Source organism: Ambystoma mexicanum, chromosome 2p, assembly GCF_040938575.1.
Source record: "Ambystoma mexicanum isolate Mex_15411 chromosome 2p, UKY_AmexF1_1, whole genome shotgun sequence".
Taxonomy (NCBI): Eukaryota; Metazoa; Chordata; class Amphibia; order Caudata; family Ambystomatidae; genus Ambystoma; species Ambystoma mexicanum.
This window is the reverse complement of record NC_090923.1, coordinates 51,274,872-51,298,423: the sequence shown is the minus strand read 5'-3', so window position 1 is coordinate 51,298,423 and position 23,552 is coordinate 51,274,872.

The following is a 23,552-nucleotide window of genomic DNA, read 5'->3' as shown; positions in this document are numbered from 1 at the left end:
ATCACGGGATTTCTTGTTATGCAAATTTGTTAACATACATTCTGAGTCGCCTTGGGTCATAATCACTTTGTAAGTTTTAAGCCAGTTTTTGTAGTGTTGCTTCGCCTTTCTTATCTTCATGCAACGTGTCTCTGGGGCGTTAGAGCGTGCCTGCCGTATTATCCTTCTCATACCCCGCTTCTGTTGTAATACGGCCAAATCAAAGCAATGGGTTCGGTTCAACATAGTATGTTTAGAGCCATCATTCTTGGTTCTAAAGTTTGCCAGTAGCTGAGCATATTCTAATGTCGCAGTACCGCTATTGAATTTGTTTGTTATGAGTTAAACGTCCGTTTCAGCTAAACACAGGCAAACTCTACTTGCTCCCACATCGACTTTCACCTGCCATTTTGGTTTAGCACTTACATTTGTACTAATGAATTCCATCTTTAATATTCCATGGTCGCTGTTTGAATTTCGTTGCACTTTTAATGAAGTTACCAATTGATGGAAATCAGCAGTGACAAATATATAGTCAATGGTAGAACCCTGATTTCCATGGTTCCACGTCTAAGCCGGCGGTATGTCGCCTAGCGTGCAGCCATTAAGCACCTGCAAATTTCTTACGCCCAATTCTTTCAACCATTTAGTTGCCAAATTCTTTGTCTGACGAGATTTAGATTGAAAGCAGTCTATATTCAGATCGCCACAAAGGACTATATTGGCTCCTTCTTGATCAACCAGTAGGCGATCGACGAGACATGTGACCTCGTCAATAAACACATTGGTTCCAGCCCTCACATGATTCCAATATAAGTTCAAGATAGTTATTTGTTCTTTATTACTCGAATGTTTGGCCAATTTGACAATCGTGGACTCTTGGATGAAAGGTGAGTGATTAATCGATTTTTCGATGCTATATCCGGATGAACGTCTTACTAAAGTTATAAGACCAGCCATAGGACGGCCTTTCACCGCTTTTATAGCTGGATTTATAGCTATCTCAAAGTCTGATGCGACAGGGCTACTGCTTAACCATGTCTCTTGCAAGCATACTATGTCCAAACCTCCCAACCACTCAGTATTCATCAAATGTGTGAAGCCTCGTGAATTCCAAGAGCCTAGTACACAGTGCTTCACGGCGTCAGCATCCTGGCGTTATCGTTCACAGCTATTATTTAGCGTTCCGGCCAACCATTGACATTCAAATATTTCACCCTGAATGCAGGTATTTGTAGGTGAATTGGGCTCTGCGACACCTTGTCGCATTTTACCTTGTATTGTTATAGTGAGTTTCTCGCTTTCACTTTCAGGTAGAGATTTTTTATCTTCGTCCGACCAGTCCTGTTTTTTTCCGTGTTTTATGGTCTTGTTTTGAGCCATGTTTTCGCCAGAATTTTTATCTTCGTCCATCAAGACCCCTTTTTTTTCATAATTTGAGGCCTTGTTTTGATCACTGTGTTCGCCAGGAATGTTATGTCTTGTCGTAGTTGGCCCAATCAGTCGTGTATTGGCTAATTCAGTTGATAATACTGCCGGATTTAATAGGATAGAGGTACTTGAGGCTTGGGGCTCTGTCGCCATCTTGGGCTCACGATAGGCTCCAGAATCCCCATCGTCTAATTTATTGTATTGGGCAAAGTTGGCAAAATCCATGCTGGGGGACGCCATAGGTCGTGATTATATGGTCCAGGACTGGGATGACTGCCGTTGCTGCAGTGAATGGCACTATTTGTACTTCTGGGTACCTCGAGTATTTGTTGATCATGACGAGAGCATACCTGCCGTCCCGCAGGGTCCAAAGAAGTTAACCGCCAGTTCTTCCCATAGACCGCCAGAGAGCGGGGACATCAACAGCTGGTTTGGGCAGGGGTTTGGAGCTCTTGTGCTGCAGATGGCACAGTTCTTCAAGGTGTCCTTCACTTGTTTGTCTAATCCTGGAAACAAATATTCGACTGCAGTAACTTCTTTGTCGAGACTACTCATCTGTGTCCCTCATGGGCCAGGGCAAACCACTTGTTTGCATAACGACTTGGGCAGAACAATCTGGCAGCCCTTGGTGGTGATTTCATCTTGAAACAGTAACATTGCTTTGACATCACTCTGCAATGTCTCGTCTAGGTGTTTGGCTCTTTCCCTCGCACGTCTAATTTTCCCTTGGCTGATTGATGCACTGTGAGACGATGGATAGTACTGGGTCGCTTGCTGACTCCTGTTGAAGCATCTTCCATGCTATTGGGAACAGTTTCAATTGGTGAATGACGTACTGTAAATATGCATCAGCGAACGAGTGTTCTGGATGTCAGGTTCCCGTTGGGTGGTGTGAGAGGTAGTCAGATGGATTCTTGTCAATGCCCGGTCTGTAACAGATAGAGAATGTGTAGTCCTGGAGACGGTGTCTCCATCTTTCTATCCGTGGTGGCATCCAGGCTTGAGGGCTGCCATAGATTGTGAGCAGAGCTTGGTGGTCTGTGACAACTGTAAATGCTTTTCCAAACAGAAACAGATGGAAGTGCTTGCAGGCCCCAACGACCGCCAGGCTTTCCTTTTCTGCCTTCGAATACTTCTTCTCGGTGGTATAGAGGCTGTGGTTTGCATATGACACAACTTTTTTGATGTGTGGGGTCCTGGGGTCATATTGTGTGAGTATTGCGCCCAGTTCCACCTGACTGTCATCAACTATCACTTCTGTGTCTTTGGCGGACCTGAAATATGCCATGTCTAAGCCCGAGGCGATGCGTGTACGGATTTCTGCAAGGGTTGCCTCGCATTCCGATGTCCAGGCGAAGTCCTGATTGTTCTTAGTCAGTTCCTGGAGCGGGGCATTCACAGTCACAAAGTTTTCTAAATAGCGAGAGCAGTAACTTGCGAGACCTAAGAATGACCTGAGGTCCGACACATCGTTTGGACAAAAGGCATCTTGTAAGGCCTTGACTTTGTCTGGGTCCGGACGATTCCCTTAGTCCGAGAAAATGTGGCCAAAAAATGTAAGAGTTTGCTTGCCAAATGTGCACTTGTCTTTGTTGAACGTGGCATTGGCTGCTTCTAGGGCTGTGCAGTCCTTGTGTTGTTGTGTTCCTGGGTTGTTTGGCCGAACACCAGGATGTCATTGCTGTCATTCAGACACCCTGGGATATGTTTGATTATCTGATGGAACTCTTCCTGGAAAATCTCTGCTGCCGAAGATATGCCAACGTTCAAACGCTTGTAGCGATATAGCCCCAAGTGATTCACGAAAGTGGTAATGTATCTGTGCTCGCAGGCTAGTTCCAGCTGGTGGTAGCCCTGGGTGAGATCGAGTTTTGAGAACACGCTTGCACCATTGAGGAGGTGGATCATGTCCTTTATTCTCGGGGCTTGATCTTGGAGGGTTAAGATGGGGCTATGTTCCTTCACTGTCTCCTTTCCTAGCGCCCACACATACCCTTTTCTGCTTTGGTTGTCTTGTGAGGATGAAGATTCACTCCCAGATGGTGAGTGCACTTCCAGGTAGCGAATTCTCTGTTGAGGTCTGTGAGCGGTTTTCCTGTCAGGGGACCGGAGTGATCTTCTGGGCTCTTGTCGGCCACTGACCCTTCAGCTGGATGGTAGCTCCTGTAATCACGGCTTGACCTCCTGTCATCCGAGTGGTGATTGGGACGGCATCTGCTGTTTCTTGGAGAGGCGGCCTGGATGAATGCTGCCGGGGTGTTCCTGCAGACCGCTCTGAAATGGGCGTCCCCCCTGCATGCCGCACACTTATGGCACAGAGCCGGGCATATCCTATCGTGGGGAATCAGATAGCTGCACCAGTAGCATGATTTCTTCGACTAGTGGGCTTTGTCGGGTGGAGTCGGCATCAACATCTTGATGACTTTTATGGTATCTGGGGTCCGAGGAGATCTTCACTCGTCCCAGACCGACCACCTGTTGTGAAACTGCTGAGTCGGTGTGGGTCATTGCTAAAATCTAATCGAGGGCCCAATGTTTCTGGAGCTGTTTCTTTTTCAATTCTGCAGACTTGCACCCCACGATGACTTGTGAGCACAGTGCTTCATCATTGGAGTAACGATGGAATGGGCAAATGTTGATGCGGATGCAGAGCCGCATGACATAGTTGTCCATGGTCTCTCCCCGCTCCTGCATGGTTGTATGAAAAATATGTCTCGTAATCCAAATTGGTGTATGGAGCAAAATAAGTGTTAAGTGCTTCACGAATTTCCTGGTTTGTCGCCTTCTCCTCATCAACTAATTCATAGAGGATATCACTCACGGCAGCTCGAACTGCTAGGGTCAGTATATTTGTTTTCCTCTCTTCATCCATGTGGCCCATCGCCCACACATACACTTTGAAGTCCTTCATCCATCAGTCCCACTGGGGTCCCAAATTACATGTGTCTCTGAGATCAAACGCTTAGGGCAGCTGCCATGGTGTAACTTCTCCTGGGCCTTGGTGGAAGGATTCCAAAATCCTAGCAGGCACTGTAGCTAGGATGTCCTCCTCCGCCATTGCTGGCTCTTTTGTGTTTCTAGCTGTGTCCTGTGAGCCTTGATTCTTGTTTGTGGCACGTGTGTGACTGTTTGTTTGTTTGTTTGTTTATTCATTTGTTAGGCGCACCAGACTCGTAAGTAAAAGGGCTCAACAGTATGGAGATGCAAAGCTTACAAAGGTTGCGAAATATGCACAGGATACAGTGTTTACATGATTGAAGGATATACAGTTTTTACATGATTACAGGATATACACAATGTACAACATAGGGGCAAAGACTAAGAATGGCCAATGTAGTAACAGAAATCTGCAATAAGCACTATACAAAAATATATATGACAAAAGTGGGGCCCTTCGTATAACACTTAGGCTCCCAAGTGGACTAGATTACACAAGGGGCCTCATTACAGGTCGGGCAGTCCGGAATTAACAGTGGCGGTAAACCCGCCGCCACTGGTAATTCCGGACCACCCGATCCCGACTCCTGCAGGCGGGAGGTGATGTTCCCGCCAGGTCTGACCTGGCGGGTTTAACACCACCCGCCTGGAGGCGGACGTGGAAACACCAGCACCATCACGAGATGGTGCCGGTGTTTCCACTTCCCCATTCCCATTGAGTCCTGTAGGACTCAATGGGAATGGGGATTTACCAAATTCCGCCTCTGGAATTCCCGGGACACCAGGGTCGTAATGCCCTGGTATTTCCGGGAGTCACGGAGGCGGAATGGTAATACGAGTCTGGCGGTAACCAGGCGGTTTTACCGCCTCGGTTACCGCCGGACTCGTAATGAGGCCCAAGGTCTTCAAAGGTTAAAGCAGTAGTACACTATTAATGCACGGTAAAAAAGTCCCTTCAGATGTGGGCAGGTCCCCAATGGGTACTGGGAGACTAAGGATCAGTAGTGCTGATGTGTTTTATTACATTTTTTCTGAAATGTAGGTAGAGTTGGTCTGCTCTCAGAACATGAGGCAGTGAGTTCCAGAATTTAGCTGCCTTTACAGTAAAACTATTACCCCCGATAGAGGTGAGCTTATATTTAGGTATGATAAGACAGTTAACATTCCCAGTTCTGGTAGGTCTGAGAGAAGTTCTTCTCTGGAGTTTATCTATAAGGTAGCTGGGAGCTGCGTTATTAAGGCTTTGTAGGTCAAGGAAAGCGTTTTTAGTTGTATTTTGTTAGATGTGGATAACCATTTGTGTTGGTGTCTCTGGGAGGAGATGTGAGTTTTCTTATTTATGCCTAAGGCTGCTCTTAGGGCACTGTTTTGTAGTGTTTGGAGCTTTTGGATGGTAGATTTATTGGCACCACTGTATAGGGCATTACAGTAGTCGATTCTGGAGAGTATTAGAGCTCTAGCCAGGATCAGGCAGCTATTGTCAGAGAGGAACGGCTTACCAGCTCTGAATAACTTGCAGGTGTAAGCCGTGGCGGAGGTAAGGGATTTGACCTGTTTATCGAAGGACAATGTGGAGTCCAAGTAGAATCCAAGGGTTTTTACTTCCTTGGAAACTTTGATGGTGTTCCCGTCAATATTAAAAGAGGAGAATTCTTGGCCTAGTTTTTAATGTTGGCCTGCGAGCCCAGAATTATTAGTTCGGTTTTATCATCGTCCAAGCACAAGCCATGAGTGGCCATCCATGCTTGGATGATAAGGTAAACTTTGTTCACTAAGCCCGTGTCCGTACTGTAATCCCCAGAAAGCGGGAGGAGAATCTGAGTATCATCTGCGTAATTAGTGTAGGTGATACCCAGATGGTCCAGATCGTCAAACAGTGGCTTAGTGAAGATATTGTAGAGGGTTGGCGAGACGCAAGACCCTTGGGGAACACCGCATAGGATAGGTGACGGGTCAGCGGCTGCCGAAGGGGAGAAGACTCTCATAGTTCTCTCACTCAGGAAGGACTCAATCCATTTGTGCCTGTGCCACCCCCTTCCAGGAGGGATGAGGTTCCTTCCCTTGTGCATGGTCTGGTACTTATTTTTCTCCTGCCGCAAGCGTGTGGCCACCAGGGGGCCTCACGTGCCACAATTATGCTTTAAATTCACTGCTGCAGCTCAGGCGAGGAGTTTGCTGTACGTGCACCGCTTATTACTGCGGCCGCATTGATGGGAGCATTCACTGCCACTCCCCCGGGTATAGTCACCTTGGCAGCCTGAGCTGGCGTGAGCAGATGAGGCAGAGCACGCCTCCCGCTCCTTTTCGGAATGAGGATGCCTGTTCAGGGCTGGACCATGCCGGATCCGTGCCTACCTTTATCACCAATGTTGAGGAGTGACTGGGCTTCAGTCGCACTCTGCGGAGGCGCCGTGACACAGCATCCACTTCACAAATAACTGGAAGACCACACTCCTGCATTCTCCCGGTCACGTCCTTTCCCTGGATCCCGCCCCCACCCTAACCCCGCCTTCCACATAACAATGTGGATTGGAATGAAATGTGAACATGACAGCCAGTTGCTCTGCCTGTAGGGTGGATAGTAGAAGCTAAGTTGTCATATTTTCTAGCGAAAGTAGACATTCTTCCTGACTGATAGTCCTGCAGCTCCTTCAGGAAAGCACGCTCCTTTCTTAACTTATTTGTTTCTTGATAGATGCAAACGTTTTTGTTATTTTTCTTAAACAAATGATGTCTTTCCGCAGGTGTAACAACCTGCATGACTTCATCCTTCCCCGTACTCTCAGTGACCCACTCTTTCCATTCAGCCAATAGCCAGGATCTCCATCCTCGTATTCAGGGAAACGTACAGTTCCCAACCTTCTCCCATCCTCCCCACTTTGAGATAATTATTCAAGGTGTAGTGTTCCCATAACTTCCCTAATTCGCTTCTACTTGCTTTTTCAAAGTCTTTCATTTTCTGTAAAGTCAAATGTGCATGGGGACTTTCACGTGCACCCAGGGCTACCCATATTTTTATTTAGATTTCTGGAGAAAGTGGCAGCAGCGTCCAACATGAAGGGTTGAAGATCGCTCTCCATGACCAACAGTCAAAAGAAAATAAACTCTCACGATGGGTGCTCCCGAGTCTGTGATCTGTCTGCTTGAGGGCCCAGAAAACAAGGTGACACGCATACGCCAAATGATGACTCAAAGGGTCCCATTGTAAGTCTGGTGGTATATCAGTGGTAAATCTGACGAGATACCACCAAAGTGTATTACCGTTACTGCCACTTGGTCCCATGGTATTACCACCGGGTTACAAGCAGTGCTCCAGATAAGATTTAGAGGTGGGAGTATTTTACTCCCTATTTTTAACTTTGAGAGTAAATGTGATTTTAAGAGAGTAAAAATGACGTTTCTCCTTTGCAAGAGAGTAAAATGTGACATCCAGCCGACATGCGCAAAAACTGCATGGAAATTATTACTATACAGCAGCTTTCTGCATTGTGACAGAACACACCTTTCATTATTTCTCTAAGGTCTGGCCATTCTATCTCTCCAGTATACATTTAAATGTTGAAAACACAAAAACCTAGCCAATTACATAGCAAAGCAAGCATGAATGTTATTGTGTGTTTTGAGGTTCAATAGCAGAATTGGCTTTTGATGTTTAAAGGATAGTTCCGGGACTTTTTTTTTATTGTCCCTACGGTTCGGCCATGTGTTTTTAAGCATAAATCGGTAGATCGTAGAAAACTTTCCTATGGACCTTACCCGACTTTTCGTCCATTAACGCACTCGAAATCAGCCGCCATTTTGTGATAATCCTATCATTTCCCCCCATCGACCTGGCTCACCTGCGTTTGCGGCACTAAATCAAATCCCCCGCCCCTGAGCCTGACATCAGCAGACGCGTACCGCCCATTTCCCAACGCCAAAGCACGTTTCGTGTCAACAATCGCTGCGCCTCAGCTAATGAAGTGTCGCCATGGAAATGGCAGGATGCCTCTTTCCTCAATAAGTATAAACACACCGTTTCACAACACACAGCAGCAGATTTTCAATTCCATTACTCTCTCTGTGTTACTTTGAGTATTCTGTGACTCGTTTCTGTGCTCTGGTCAGCTACCTTCGCCGCTTCTAGGCCTTGTGAACACCTGTACCATCTCTGTAAATTATTTTACTTTCTTTACCACACAATGGCTACAATAATGCCGTATATGTACGAGCCCGAGTACACCGAGGAGGAACTACTGGAAAGGCAAGCATGCGAAAACGATGGGGATTCGGACGGCAGTTGGGAGGACCAGTCAACGGATGAAGAGCCTGGACCATGTCGCATGGACGGCGTCTCCACCTGGTGCACGTGCAATCGGTGCGAGCTAATGCCAACTGAGGAGGAGAACTGCTGCTGCCGTGAAAATTCCGGGTGCTTGGCCTACATTTCGGAAGGCGAGCCAAGTCCGCAATGCATCACCGAGCTGCCAGAGTTCAGGGAAGCCTGCCTCTCACGGACCGTGTTGAGGATGATGATGGTGCTTATGCACGAACTTCGGGGCACTGTTCGTCCGCGTAATCCGAGTAACGAGTAAGTATACTCTGGTTGTGATGTCAGTGATGCCACTACTATTTCATGGTCGTCTCCCACATATAAAATTACATCTACATATCATTCGAACGCATGTAAATTGGTTCCATATTGTGCATTTTCTAGATAGAATTTTTTTCAAAGCAGAATGATATTTTTTACCTGAATCGACATTGATAAGAAAGTTTTGTCATTTAAATACAGTTTGCATCTTTCTTTTTCACAGGTGGTACAGGCTGGTGGCCTATCGTTGCTTCACTTGGTGGCTTCACGGGAGGCTCGGACACCGCGTTCGGAGAGTAATACCTGCCTGTGCGGTACTTGCCATTAGACAACATTTCCACAGCGACAGTGGACAATACCGCAAATTTTCCCTGGATGTGCTGCAACCGGAACTTTACAATGTGTAATGTTTATTATTTCTCCAGCATGGGGTCTGGCATGGATTCACATGCTCATGAATATTCCCCGTCGTCAGGCTGGGAATCCTCGGTAAAGAAAAAACCAGTATCAGTTTCGTTTCTGATCTGTCTTTCGTAGTAATAACCAATCACTGGTATCTGCGTCATACTGACCAGAGCCAATGACTGCCCTCCACCTAAGCACCGCCTCTGGCAGCCATCTTCAGATTTTTACCGCACGTTCATGTGTTGGGATCCTCGTGCTATTGCTCTCGAGCGTTAGTGCTATTTTTTCACGTTTTTTCTCAAAAACTTGGTTTTTTTCGGTCAAAAGAGCCTCAAGCTCCACCGACTCTCCATCCGATCAACGGGGACCCGTGTCGGATTCGTCTGCGCCCCTCAAGGGTGAAGATTTCGTCGAGCTACGTTTTTGGAGGACTCCAGAAGCTTCTCAGGCCCGGACATGGCCCTGGAGAAGGGAAGCTCGACGCCCGGAAAGCTGTTCAGGGTCTGCCCTGGATGCCAGCTGCAGAACGTCTTTAAGGAGGATGAACACTCCTTTTGTCTCTACTGCTTACATGAGGACAAGACGCACGTGGAGAAGGACTGTGCGTTTTGCGGCAATATGTCGGAGCGGACCATGAAGGACCGCCATCAACGCCTCGCCAACTGGCTGGAAGGGAAGAGCCCGTCAGGCGAGAAGAAGAGGAAGAAATCCGAGCGGTCTTCTAAGACCTTTGAGGACACCCCGGCGACGGGGGTCCAACACAAGGCCAAGCACCGCGAGTCCGCTGGCACCGGGAGCGCCGAAGGGTCAGGCTCTACGGGCGTCAGGCAGGGGGCACCCTCCCCGGCACCTTCAGCCACGAGCCAACGCTCTGGGTCGGGTAAGAGGAAGGGCGAGCACCCGGCGAGGCTCCTGGAGAGGCCCCGGTTGAGCTCGAAGGCCCCATCGGAGGTGGAGCGAGGCAGTGTCCCCCCCCTCAAGGATAAGGCGGTGGGCGCACCTAAGGTGGTGAAGGCCTTAATCCATCCGGCCAAGCCCTCTATCGATACTGTCGCGGCGGCCCTGGCTCAGCCTGTGGAGGCTACACCAGTGGTGGTGATCTCGGGGCTCAGAGTCTCCCTGCCACCTCGGAGGGAGTCCTCTTTCGTGCCCATCGATAGGACCCCCGTGAAATCCCCGACGGGGAAGAAAAAGGGGGGGCAGGGCATCGTCGTAGATTCGGCTCCAACCTCGGAGGAAGAGCTGATCGAGGTCTTAAGCCACGGCCTTGGCGTGGATGAAGACCGGCCTGTCGGGATGGATCCCGACGCAGGTGACGACGACATCGTCGAGGGTGCCGACGGGGCCCCTGATCGCCCGTCGGATTCCCCTCTGCCAGCGCCGCAAGACAACTCGGCGGCCATTTTGTTGGCTATACAGTCCTTATGCTCAGAGATAAGGACAAGACTACCGTTGCCGACGGAGGAACCTCTTCCGTCGGGGGATCCTGAACCGGGACCTTCGGGTGTTCCCCCGCCCAAGAAAAGAAGGATTCACCCTCCACCTCCTTTTCAGCCGTCGCGACCCGTCCAGCCCTCCTCCCCGTCCACCCGAGGGGATGATACGGGGACTGACACGGCAGCGACGGGTACGGACGACGAGGTATACAACGAGGATCTGCCGTCGTCACCTCCCACCAGGGCTTCTCCGCCCGACGAGATTGGATCGTTCCACTCCATGATCGCCAGGGCATCCGAGCTTTTCCAACCCTGCCCTGAGGAGAAGAAAAAGGAAGGATTCCTTTATCAACGGCGCGAGGCCAAGAGGAAGACGGTCCTCGCGGTGCCTCTACTGGACGACATTTGGGATGAGGGCCTCGCCCTCCTCAAGAACCCTTCCACGACGCCAGCTAGAAGAGACCGGTACGAGAAGAAGTACCGGGTCCCGGACGCGGCCCCCCTGTGCCTCCGGGCGCAGCCTACCCCGGACTCCGTTGTCTCCGCGGCGGCCAGGAAGAAAGCGGGAGGGTGCGGCCTCCACACCGACTTCCCCACCGGACGGCGAGGGAAAGAAATTGGACGCTATGGGACGCAGGGTCATCTCGTCTGCAGCGACGACGATTAAAGCGGCCAACGCCTTGGCTATCGTGGCCCGCTACGACAGGGAGCTATGGTACAAACTGGCTCCCCTGCTGGACTTCCTACCGGACGACAAGAGGGCGGATGCCCTGGAGATCCTACAGGAAGGTGAGGTGGCGTCGGACCACGCCATCACTATTGCGACGGACATCGCCGACACTGGGTTTCGCCAGTTGGGCAACGGCGTGTGCCTTAGGCGGCGTGGATGGCGCAAGGCTACGGACTTCCGTCAAGACGTACAAACCAGAGTCCTGGACATGCCGTTCGATGGGAACAACCTGTTTGGGAAAACAGAGGACGATTCCCTTCAGGCCATTAAAGCGGACACTGAGACGGCCCGGGCCCTTGGGGTTCTGCAGCAACGACGGACGCCCTTTCGGAGCAGCGGAGGCAAGGGCGCCTCCAAAGGTTCCGGCGGTGGTTTCTCCACCTACCGTCAAGCGGCCCGCTCGTCGTCTCAGGAGGCCTACAGAGGACGAGGCAAGTCTGGCGGACCCTGCCGTCTTTGCCAAGGAGGTCAAGGCGGCAAAGCCTCGTCGAAACAGGATTGAACCGGCCGTGGGGTCGGGCCCCCGCCGAAGCACCCCGGTGGGAGGCCGGCTGGCGAGCTTCGTCAGCGTGTGGGAGTCCATCTCCACCGACCGTTGGGTGCTGGACGCCCTAGCCCAGGGCCACGCGCTCGAGTTTCAAAGAAGGTGCCCGCGCGTCCCCCCCGTGGCCAGGAAAGAGCTTCACGTCCCTCAGCTTCTCCTGGAGGTAAAGGCGATGCTCAGGAAGGGCGCCATCGAACTCGTCCCAAAGAGGCTTCGGGGCTCTGGAGTTTACTCGAGATACTTCCTCGTGAAGAAGAAGACGGGAGGATGGCGCCCCATCCTAGACCTGCGACGTCTGAACAAGTTCATCAAGGCGCAGAAGTTCCGGATGGTCACCCTCCAGCACGTCCTGGGTCAGCTGGAGGAAGGAGACTTCCTGTCGTCGTTGGATTTGGAGGATGCCTACTTCCATATTCCCATCCTAAAGGGGCATCGAAAATTCCTCAGGTTTGTGGTCCAAGGGCGTCACTACCAGTTCAAAGCCCTCCCCTTCGGACTACGGTCGGCACCCAGGGTATTCACCAAGTGCCTCGCACCGGTGGCGGCGCAGCTGCGCCGCGAGGGGATCCACGTCTACCCCTACCTGGACGACTGGCTCATCCGAGGGAGCTCGCCGTGGAGCACACGGCAAGGACCGTCCAACTTCTCACGGACCTGGGATTCTCCGTGAACTACGCCAAGTCCCACCTGGTACCCGCGCAAAACGCACTGTTTCTGGGAGCGAAGCTCGACACAGTGTCCCTTCTGGCCTCCCCGTCGGAGGAAAGGACCAGGTCCATCCTGGGCAAGGTACAGCGGATGTTGGTTTCCGACGCGGCCAAGGTGAGGTCCATCAAGTCCCTCCTCGGAATGATGTCTTCTTGCATCTACCTCATCCCATGTGCAGGCTCCGGATGCGCCCGTTGCAGGAGTTCCTGGACGCGCGCTGGATCCAAACGACGGGCGGCTTCGAGGAGAGGATCACACTCGACGAGAGTTTCCGCCGAGCGGTCCGGTGGTGGGGCACCCGCGCGCATCTGACGGCGGGCATGGGCTTCCAGACCCCAGACCACCAGGAGACAGTGACCACGGATGCCTCCCTGGAGGGGTGGGGAGCGCACACCGAAAATCTGCACGAGAGAGCCCTTTGGCTCCCGACGGAGAAGTCCCTCCATATCAACGTCCTGGAGCTCCGTGCAGTGTTCTGGGCCCTCAGGTCCTTCCTTCCGTCCCTCAAGGGCAAGGTGGTGAGGATCTTCACCGACAACACCACCACCATGTTTTACATCAGGAAACAGGGCGGAACTAGGTCCACAGCACTGTCCAAGGAGGCGCAGGACCTGTGGCATTGGGCCGTCGCCCAAAGGATGTTTCTGGTGCCGTTTCATCTGGCAGGGATAAAAAACACCATCGCCGACTCACTCAGCAGGGAGCTGCGCTCGTGCCACGAGTGGGAACTACGGCAGGATCTAGTGGATCGCCTCTTCCGACGGTGGGGCACACCCCAGATCGACCTGTTCGCGACGGCGACGAACTCCAAGTGCCGGAGGTTCGCCAGCAGGTTTCCCCAGGCGAGGAGCATGGGCGATGCTTTCTCGTTCCCCTGGGAGGGCCTGTTCCTCTACGCGTTCCCTCCTTTGCCACTGCTAATCCGGCTCGTCAACCAGCTCAAGAGGTCACGGTGCAGGATGATCCTCGTCGCACCTGCGTGGCCGAGGCAGATATGGTTCCCGGACCTTCTGGACTTGTCAGCGTCCCCGCCAATCAAGCTGCCGGTGGACGCGGATCTACTCTCCAGGGAAGGAGGCGCCATCCTCCACCACGACCCGAAATCGCTGAACTTGCAGGCCTGGCTCCTGCAGCGCTAGAGTTTGGAGGATACGACATACCGGCCGACTGCAGAGAGGTTCTTGCAAAGGCCAGGGCGTCCTCGACTCTTAAATGCTACGGACACAAATGGAAGAGGTTCTCTGTCTGGTGCCACGCACAGAAGATTAACCCTCTACAGATTACGGCTCCCCAGGTACTGCCGTACCTGCTGACGCTGGCCAAAGCTGGACTGGCACACGCGTCCATCAAGATTCATCTTGCTGCGATCTCCCGATACACCAGAACCACAGGCCGGACGTCCTTGTGGTCTCATCGTCTGGTGAAAGAGTTCATGAAGGGACTGTTCAGATCGTTCCCGCCGGTGAAGGCGCCGGCCCCGGCGTGGGAGCTCAACGTGGTGCTGACCAAGCTCATGGGACCTCAGTTCGAGCCTCTGCACTCGGCCCCGTTGAAGTTTCTGTCGTGGAAAACAGCGTTTCTTGTGGCCATCACCTCCGCACGACGGGTGGGAGAGATCCAGGCCCTTTCCTGCAAGGCCCCGTACTTGACTTTTCACGACACGAGGGTAGTGCTCAGGACGCACCCCTCCTTCATGCCCAAGGTACCGTCGGACTTCCATCTCAACGAACCCTTGGTGTTGCCTGTGTTCTTCCCGTCGCCTTTGTCGCCGGCTGAGAGGACTTTGCACTCGCTGGATGTGGCTAGAGCGCTGAAGTTCTACGTGGACCGCACGAAGTGTTTTCGGAAGACGTCACAACTCTTTGTGAACTTTGGACCTGTCAATCAGGGGAAGGCTCTCTCGAAGGCTTCCATTTCCAGATGGCTCTCCAGCTGTATCATGTACTGTCATCGGTTGGCAAACCGACCGCTGCCTGGCCGTCCGAGAGCCCATTCCACCAGAGCGATCGCAGCTACCACGGCGTTCCTTTCTGGTGTGCCCCTGCTGGACATATGCAGGGCTGCTACGTGGAGGTCGACGCACACCTTCACGAAATTCTACTGCGTCGATCGGGATTCCAGGGAGGAGTCCAGGGTCGGCCAAGCAGTGCTGCGCAACCTGTTCGCCTGAGGTGAGCCTGGTGAGGAGGTAAGATGCTTAATGTTGAGTTTGATGTAATGCTTAATGTTGAGCCTTGGCCACCTCCCGTGGTTGTGCATGTGTGTACTGCTATGTATTCTTTATTCATGAGCATGTGAATCCATGCCAGACCCCATGCTGGAGAAGGAACAAGTTACTTACCTGTAACTGTTGTTCTCCAGCATGGGTCTGGCATGGATTCACATGCAAACCCTCCCGCCTACCCCTCTGCGGCTCTTCACTTGGTCATACTGCCACTTCACGTGCTTCCAAATCTGAAGATGGCTGCCAGAGGTGGTGCTTAGGTGGAGGGCAGTCATTGGCTGTGGTCAGTATGACGCAGAGACCAGTGATTGGTTATTACTACGAAAGACAGATCAGAAACGAAACTGATACTGGTTTTTTCTTTACCGAGGATTCCCAGCCTGACGACGGGGAATATTCATGAGCATGTGAATCCATGCCAGACCCATGCTGGAGAACAACAGTTACAGGTAAGTAACTTGTTCCTTATGTTCAATTGAAATTAAGATCTTAAATAAAACCCAACATATATTTTAACAATGGTTGTTTTGATTTTTTAAATGAATCTAGTGTGTCTCCATTGAATAGTCTTCCTGTGCCTTGTCTTGTCACACATGTCTCCGGCCAGCATCCTCCCTCACGCTGGCCGCCCACCTTCAATCCACATAACCGTTGAACCCATATGCAGCAGACATACATATGTTATTTTGCGGGTTGGCATCAAGCCTCCCGGCCTTGCCTCCTCCCCCAAAAATACTTACCACACCACTTTGTTCAAGCGTTGGCAATAAAAGGCCGTTGGATTTTATTGATACAAAACATGGTTATGGGTAAATAATCAATATGGTTGATCATAATAAATCATCCTTTTGGGCACCGGGTACAGAGATGACCCCCTCTGTCCCGTGCCGCCTTGCCACCACAGGCCAGCCTGCTGCTGACTAACTGCCTAGGCATCCAGGGTCTCCAGGGTGAACTGCACCCATATATTCTCCTGGGAGGGTGAGGTATTTATAAACTCACCCCCTGCCTTCCATGTACTAGATCCTGCAGCCTGCCTCTTACATGCAGTTAGATGGCCTCTCCTTGGTGAGGCCCTGCGGCAAACGAGTCTTGTCTGCACGACCACCGCCCCAATCCACCCCCCGCCCTATCAAAGGCAGTTCGCACCGGGGTACTTGCGCTGGCAAGTGGAGCTGTCAGGGAGCGATAAAGGCCAAGAGGTGCCAAAGACCATGTACACTTCAAAGTGGTCTATAGAGCATGGGTTGTTGTTCCCATGTCTACCTCCAGACCCCGTGTCTCCTGCCAAGCATCCCCCCTCACGCTGGACGCCCCCCTGCAAACCGCATAATGCCACGACATATTCACGTCATTCATTCACAAACACACCCCTGTTTCGAATTCTTTATAACCCACTTCATATTTCTAATGAGAACTTCTTTGCGCTTTGCTAGTCAACCCGTGAAGGTGCTGGTTATCTGCTCTTCGTCTCTGTGAACTTCCGTGACCACTTCGAGCAAACTCGTCAGTTTGCAACCTGTGAACTGCTCCCTGTTCTACGCCAAGAAACTACTCTGATCCCTGCATCTAACTGTTTGTTCGTCAAGGTAAGGCCATGTACCATAATCATTTTGCGTCCAATTTTTTAATTTATATCTATTTGCTAGTAGTCATCAAATTGCATCCATGTTTTCTTTTCGTTCAAGACAGTACATGCAAGGAACTAGTCACATGTTCTGAGTTTAGTCAAATTATTTTTCTATTTTTTTAAAGTTATTCAAATACTTATCCGCATGTGAATAAAGTGTATAGTTCCGAGAACCAAAACGAACCTTGCATTGAACCTTTTATGTGTCATTTAATTTTTTAACACATTGGTATTCATAGAGAATTGTTGATCTTTACTTTTCAGAACTTTCCACAATGCCTGCCTGTTCCATTGGCGGTTGCCCTTCGAAGACCCATAAAAAAATCTGAAGGTACTATAATGCATGTTTTCCCTAAGACAATAGATCAGATAAGAGAATGGGTCCGATATTGCGGATATCCACTGTCTGAGCTTGAAAGTAGAGTCCTAGAAGTCTTTGCGGACAAGAGGGGTGATCGATACCGCATCTGCAGCAGGCACTTTAGCTCAGACATGTACTCCACATCATTGCTAATAAAGAGGAACACACCGCGAGCGAAGCGAAAATTGCTCTCAACCGCTATTCCCACTCTATTCGTCCACATCCCTCCACTGGTGAGTCAAGTTTACGGATTTAGCTCTCGGCCTTGCGGTAGTGTGTAGCATTAGCTAACAATAATTTCCCCATTTATGTATCCACTCAATATGAAGGCGGAAGATTCTCCATCCGTGTCGTTATTGCAGTCATCAGCCACTTCAAACGCCTATCGGGTAATCTTACTTAGCTATTCTGCCACTGACTTGTTTTAGGCATGTAAATCAATAGTTTTAATTTATTGTGTAATTATTTTACCTAATGGTACACCCTAGTACTCGTCCTCTAGTCTTTGTTTTCAGTTATAATTATTGTTATCCAAAATAATGCAAGTACTGTCTTTCAGGGAGATGCTGAGGAGTCCAACGCATTGACGACAACCGTTGATGTCACTCAGATGCTCGAGGTACGTTTCCGGACAGTTCCATCGATGGAGATCATCAGATCTTGCATTCTTGTAGCGTGATTGTTACACACAATGTTTCTTTCGTTTTTAGCCATTGATATGTCCTTCTGTCGTCGCCCTCCTATGTGTCTTCTTTTTTCAATATTGTGTTCATTACTAATGAAAGTCCTATGTTTCAGGGAGTCGATGGAGCATTATTCCAAGAAGAAGGGGGAGCATGCAGTTACGGGTCGGCGCAATGTTCTACAAGAACATCACCCCTAGTAGTTGATGCAGATCTCTGGGTGGTGACACTTCCAACGATCGAGCAAATCGAATCATATTTAGATATCCATTACTTATTTTAGACAACTGATCATTTGTGCAGGTCTATTTAGATGAGCCGTTGACGCCTGCACAAAGTTTATGTTCTTTTTAACAAAATAGAAAACCATACTAATGCAATTACTGTGTTTCAGGGAGTTGCTGAAGCGTCATCTTCAATAATATCATCAATGGAAGTCTATGCGGAGCCCGAGGTATGGATCTTGACAGTTCCATCTAACTAGATCAACAATGCGTGAATAATTGTTGTTTGAATGTTCTACACAATGCGTTCATTCGTGTTTTGCTATTGAGATGTACGTGGGTATTGGTCCCCAAGTACATTTTGTGTTTTCAATATTATTATACATACTAATGAAAGTTCTATGTTTCAGGGAGTCGATGGAGCGTCAGTGCGTGATGGATGTGCTTATCATGAAAATATAGTCGTTGCAGCGCAAGAGGAAGTGGAGACATGCACACACGAGTCGGAGCAACAGCGTCCTGATGTTGAAGTTCGAGGCAAGAAAGTTTCAAAGAAAAGAAAGCAAAAGAAGGTTAGTGTCCTGGTCACTATATTATGTTGTTTTTCACTGTTAATAGTTCAATACTGTAAGTTGTGTTTAAACTGAACATCCCTTTTCCAATCTGTCCTCTAGTTGCGAGTGGGTGTACGAACTAGATCTACACAGACAGTGAAGCGAACGAGAGATGTTGCTTGTCAAACCTTTTGGCAGGGACTTGAGACTGGAGATGCATCGTGCCAATGGGAAGAATATGAAGTGATTGACAACGGAGCTATACCACCACCAGCCATTGATAGTGAATGTCCTCCTGGTAGTTCGGATGCAGTCGGAGATCAATTCACAGAATCCACACCCGCAAAAACTAAGACCGCGAGAAAGTTGAAGAAATTGTTTTATTCACCCATCGCCGGAGAAGGAACAGATGTTGCAATGGAAGAGAATGAAGTGGACGACAATGAAACACCATCAATATCACTGAACATAGCGGAAGACGATATCAGAGATTCTACCTTTCATGTGAGTGACATGTCCTCAACGTTACAGGCCGAACCAGCTGGGATGCAGAGTGACAGTATAAGGAAAGAGGCCAAATTCATTGTATTCGATAGTTGTTTGATTGATATTATTATTAGGATGAAATGTGGGCATTCGGTTGGTGGGGAAGTATGTGGGGAGCCATTGATTAATGTGACTCGTGCAATTCGAGGCACTAACCTTAAAATACATGCCACCTGTACAAAATATCATCCTTTCTCATGGTCTGCACAACCCATGCTGGGGCAACTGCCAGCAGGCAATCTACTTTGTGCAGCGGCCGCACTTTTTAGTGGTTCAAGTTTTAAAAAGTTAGAGTATTTCTTTCAGTTTGTGGGTATCCATTTCATTGCGAAAACTCAGTTCTACAAATACCAAATCGATTATCTATTTCCAGCCATTAGCGAAGCTTGGAGAATGGAAAAAATGTCTATTGATAGTACATTCGCGGGAAAACGGTTCAGGCTAGCCGGTGATGGACAGTGCGACAGCCCAGGATTTTCAGCCAAGTACTGCACCTACCACTTTCAGGACATGGAAAGTAAGAAAATTGTGAGTTCGGTCGTCGTGCAGGTGTCACAAAGTACATCCTCAGTGGCCATGGAGAAAGTTGGCTTTGTAGCATCATTGCAAGAACTACAATCGCGGGGAATGGTGATCGACCTGATAGCCACGGACAGACACGTTTCAATTGCCAAGACAATGAGAGAAGAGTACAAAAATATAAATCACCAATTTGACATATGGCATCTTGCAAAAACAATCAATAAAAAAATGTCGGCTGCAGGTAAAAAAAAAGATATGCAAGGTATTTCACAGTGGTCCAAGTCAATCAGCAACCATCTTTGGTGGAGCTCAAAAACATGTGGAGGGTCGTTGGAAATTCTACTGGAAAAATGGCGGTCAGTAATGCTACACTGTAGCAACGTTCACCGCTGGACCACAAACCAACATTTCCACAATTGTGAACATGGCCATTTGTCCACAGAGGAAGCACGGAAGAAGAAGTGGTTGATTCCTTCATCACCCACTCACAAAGCCATTGAAAAGATTGTATTTGATAAAACTATAACAAGAGATTTGAGGGGACTCACGGAATTCTGCCACACAGGAGATTTGTAGGTGTTCCACAATATGTGCCTAAAGTACAGGCCAAAACGATTGCATTTTGGCATGGAGGGCATGATAAATCGGACTCTTCTAGCGGTCTTGGCACATAACCATAATGTTGGCCGTCAACAAAGTAGGACGACCGGAACTTTAGGGACGCTTCGCTACAATAAGGCCTTCACTAAAAGAAGTAAACAATGGGTGATCAAACCAGTGTTTCAGGATATGCAATATGAGTTTATTGAGAGACTTATTGTTGATGTCCTAGATAGGCACATACATGGAGTTGTGAACGAACCTGTGCAGGGGACAACTGCATTGCCACCCAACATTGCCTCTGTTCCATGTCCACCTAAAGCAGAGCTCATTGAGAAATACACATCACGGTTTAAATGATTGTAATTTGATTGTCTGTTCTCTCGAGTCTCCTCATGTTGCAGGCCCATTGAATATGTGTAGCTATGTATTGTGTAAATAAACGTGATTGCTCAGTGTACATGCAATGTGTCGCAATGTGTCTATCCAACCTTGTTCATTTGCGCATTAAATTAAACCAAACAGTAATATAAATCATTTTTCAAAAAATATAGAATGTCTCCGTATTTATGGTTCTCTGGGGCTGCAAATGCACGCAGACAAAATGCAAAGATGGAGTGTAAATTTCAAGTCCTGTGAGATGGCCTTACACTGAATGTAGCTAACTAGGAATGTGTGCTCGTTGAAAGTGAAGGTCAGCTGCTTTGATTTTTTGCTCGGGTGCCGGAATGGCCCACGACTCAGTATAAGGTTCTATTGTTATTTGACCTTGACAGGCCGGGACCATCCCGAAAGACTTCTTTTTGGGGGTGTGGTGCAATAACGTAAACGATAATGAATATAATTTCAGAAACGAAAGCCATTTAATGTTCCTTCATTAGAAGAAATAACGTCGGCATAGAAGGAGTGGTATTTCGGGGCTGCCCTACGCACAGACACAATGGAAAATGCAAATATAATGTAAGTAACTCTTTAGATGAGTTTATACCGCAATTTAATTACTATACAGTAGCTTTAAAGACGGGTTAAGTTGTACTTGTTCGTTCTATGTGGCATATTGTTTTGTACCGCGCACTATCTTGAGGAGAACCATCTCCTTTTACGGAAGCACCTCAAAACCTTCCTCTTTGCTTCTGCTTTCTCTCTCCCTCTCCCCTGCTACAACTGGTCCACTGTCTGCGACCTCGGTCCTGGGCCCTTCCACTCTCCACCTGCACTGCCTCCCTGTCAACCCCTGCACTGGGGGACTGTCTCAGTATCCTACAGCCCCCCCTTCCCAGCACTTGTTCTGGACTTACCTTGCACTCGCCACCAGCTGGCCCTATGTATTTATTATTTTATGCTACTTACCTTGTACTCCACTTTCCCCCTCCCCTTCCCCTTGCACTTTTACCTTCCCCCTACCCCTGCACTTGCGCGATCTGAATGACACCTGGCCTAGTAGGATCGTTGTCTGCCTTCTCCTTGTTCCCCCCCCCTCCCTGCCTCGCCACGCCTTGAACACTTGTGTATAGGCGCGTTGCAAATGCCATATTATATCATATCAGTGACGAAGTGGTCCACTGGCGCAAAGGCGGCTCTGAAAAAGGCGGAGGAGAGGGGATGGGTTACTGGAAATGACGTATAATACCCAGTTGCACTGTCCTAGCTATGAAATAATTTCCCGACCTAATATATAAAATGAATAATTTTAATAAAGATCTGATGGTGAGACTAATTTCATTTTTTATGTTTTTAAAACAGGTACATCCTTCATTATTGTATGTGTCACGAGTACCAGACACCGGCGAATGGCTTTTACAACCGCCAGTTGCTTCTCCGCGTGAACAACGTTACCACCCTGACCATTTTATGGGACGATCGCCAAGTACAAGTATGCCCTTACGCGGTACTAATGGCTAGATGCAACATACATACCGTTGTGGTGGCCTAGTGCCTCGTTGTTGGAACAGCTATGCGATTATCAGTGCGACCGAAGAGCTTATTTTATCGTAAACCAACACCCTGTGTACTGCACACGAACATCGCTTGCCTCAAGACGAACTATTTTGGATCGAGAGCAAAGAAAAATGCAAATCGCTGAATATTCTCTAAACATTTGATGTCAAATAAATGTACTTTACCAAATTTACAATCTTGCGGTTTGATTTAAAAGTACAGTTTCATATTCCGAATTGTGGCGCGCTGTGTTGTGAGCTGATCTGTGTTGGTTTCCGGGTTCTGTGTGGAGTCGCGTAGAAGACGCCTGGGCGCGTTTGCCTACGCAGCACAGTCACGTCACGGATAGAGGCGGGGAATATGAATGTTTTGATAAAGTCTGTTTCAGGGGCGGGGGATATGATTTAGTGCCGCAAACGCAGGTGAGCCAGGTCGATGGGGGGAAATGATAGGATTATCACAAAATGGCGGCTGATTTCGAGTGCGTTAATGGACGAAAAGTCGGGTAAGGTCCATAGGAAAGTTTTCTACGATCTACCGATTTATGCTTAAAAACACATGGCCGAACCGTAGGGACAATAAAAAAAAAGTCCCGGAACTATCCTTTAATGAAAGTCCTCATTTTCTGCAGCTATTACTACCTAATGGTATGCCAATGTTATGATACAACAGTGCAGAGAGGCAAGGGCTCCATGCTAAATTCAATATCTAATCAAGGTCAAATGGTTATTTTGATATAGTGCTTGTGGCAAATCGTTTTACATAGTACATATTTATCACAATTATCACCAAACTGAAGTCGGTGCTCCTTTATCGACCTTGAAAAGATGAATGGCTGAGTTGGCTTTGCCGAGATTCAAACCAGCAACCTACAGATCACACACAGATAGCAGCAACAAGTGCTCAACCAGCTGAGCTATCTTATTGGCTAACATCTTTCAGAGGTCGATTAACTGAGTATCGACTGAGGTATAATGATCACAGTGCCTAGATGTCGGACAAACCATGGATGAAGCGCTACATAAAGTTAAATACCTATCTGGATGATCACAGGGACAGGTTTTGCTGAATTTCATTACAAATGTAACTTTCATTTGTTTGTTTTTGAACAGCGCTTGCACTTCCTGGAGAGTCAGGTTTTAGATGTTTCAATTGTAGTCTTGAAGATTTGAGAGGCTAGAACACCTGCGATTGGTGTAATGACAATCACTCACCCTTGAACAAAGACTCTGCTGCCACTGACCATTTATAGTAATGTACCCGTGGACTGTAAGGTTGAATGGATGTAAACTAGACCGTGCATTGTCATCATTTTACACACTGTTTTTATAATTAAAGTGTCAATTAAATCATAAGTGTAAAAATGATCTGCCTCCGCATGATTACGCACACAGCACAGGAACTCTGAAAAATGCAATTGTGCAATACTGGTTTGCTTTCATTGGAAAAAAGCATAATTTGTTGTTACAAGTAAGAATTCTCAATTGCAACTTAGCTTTCCCTCTTATTAATTTTACAATTCTAAAA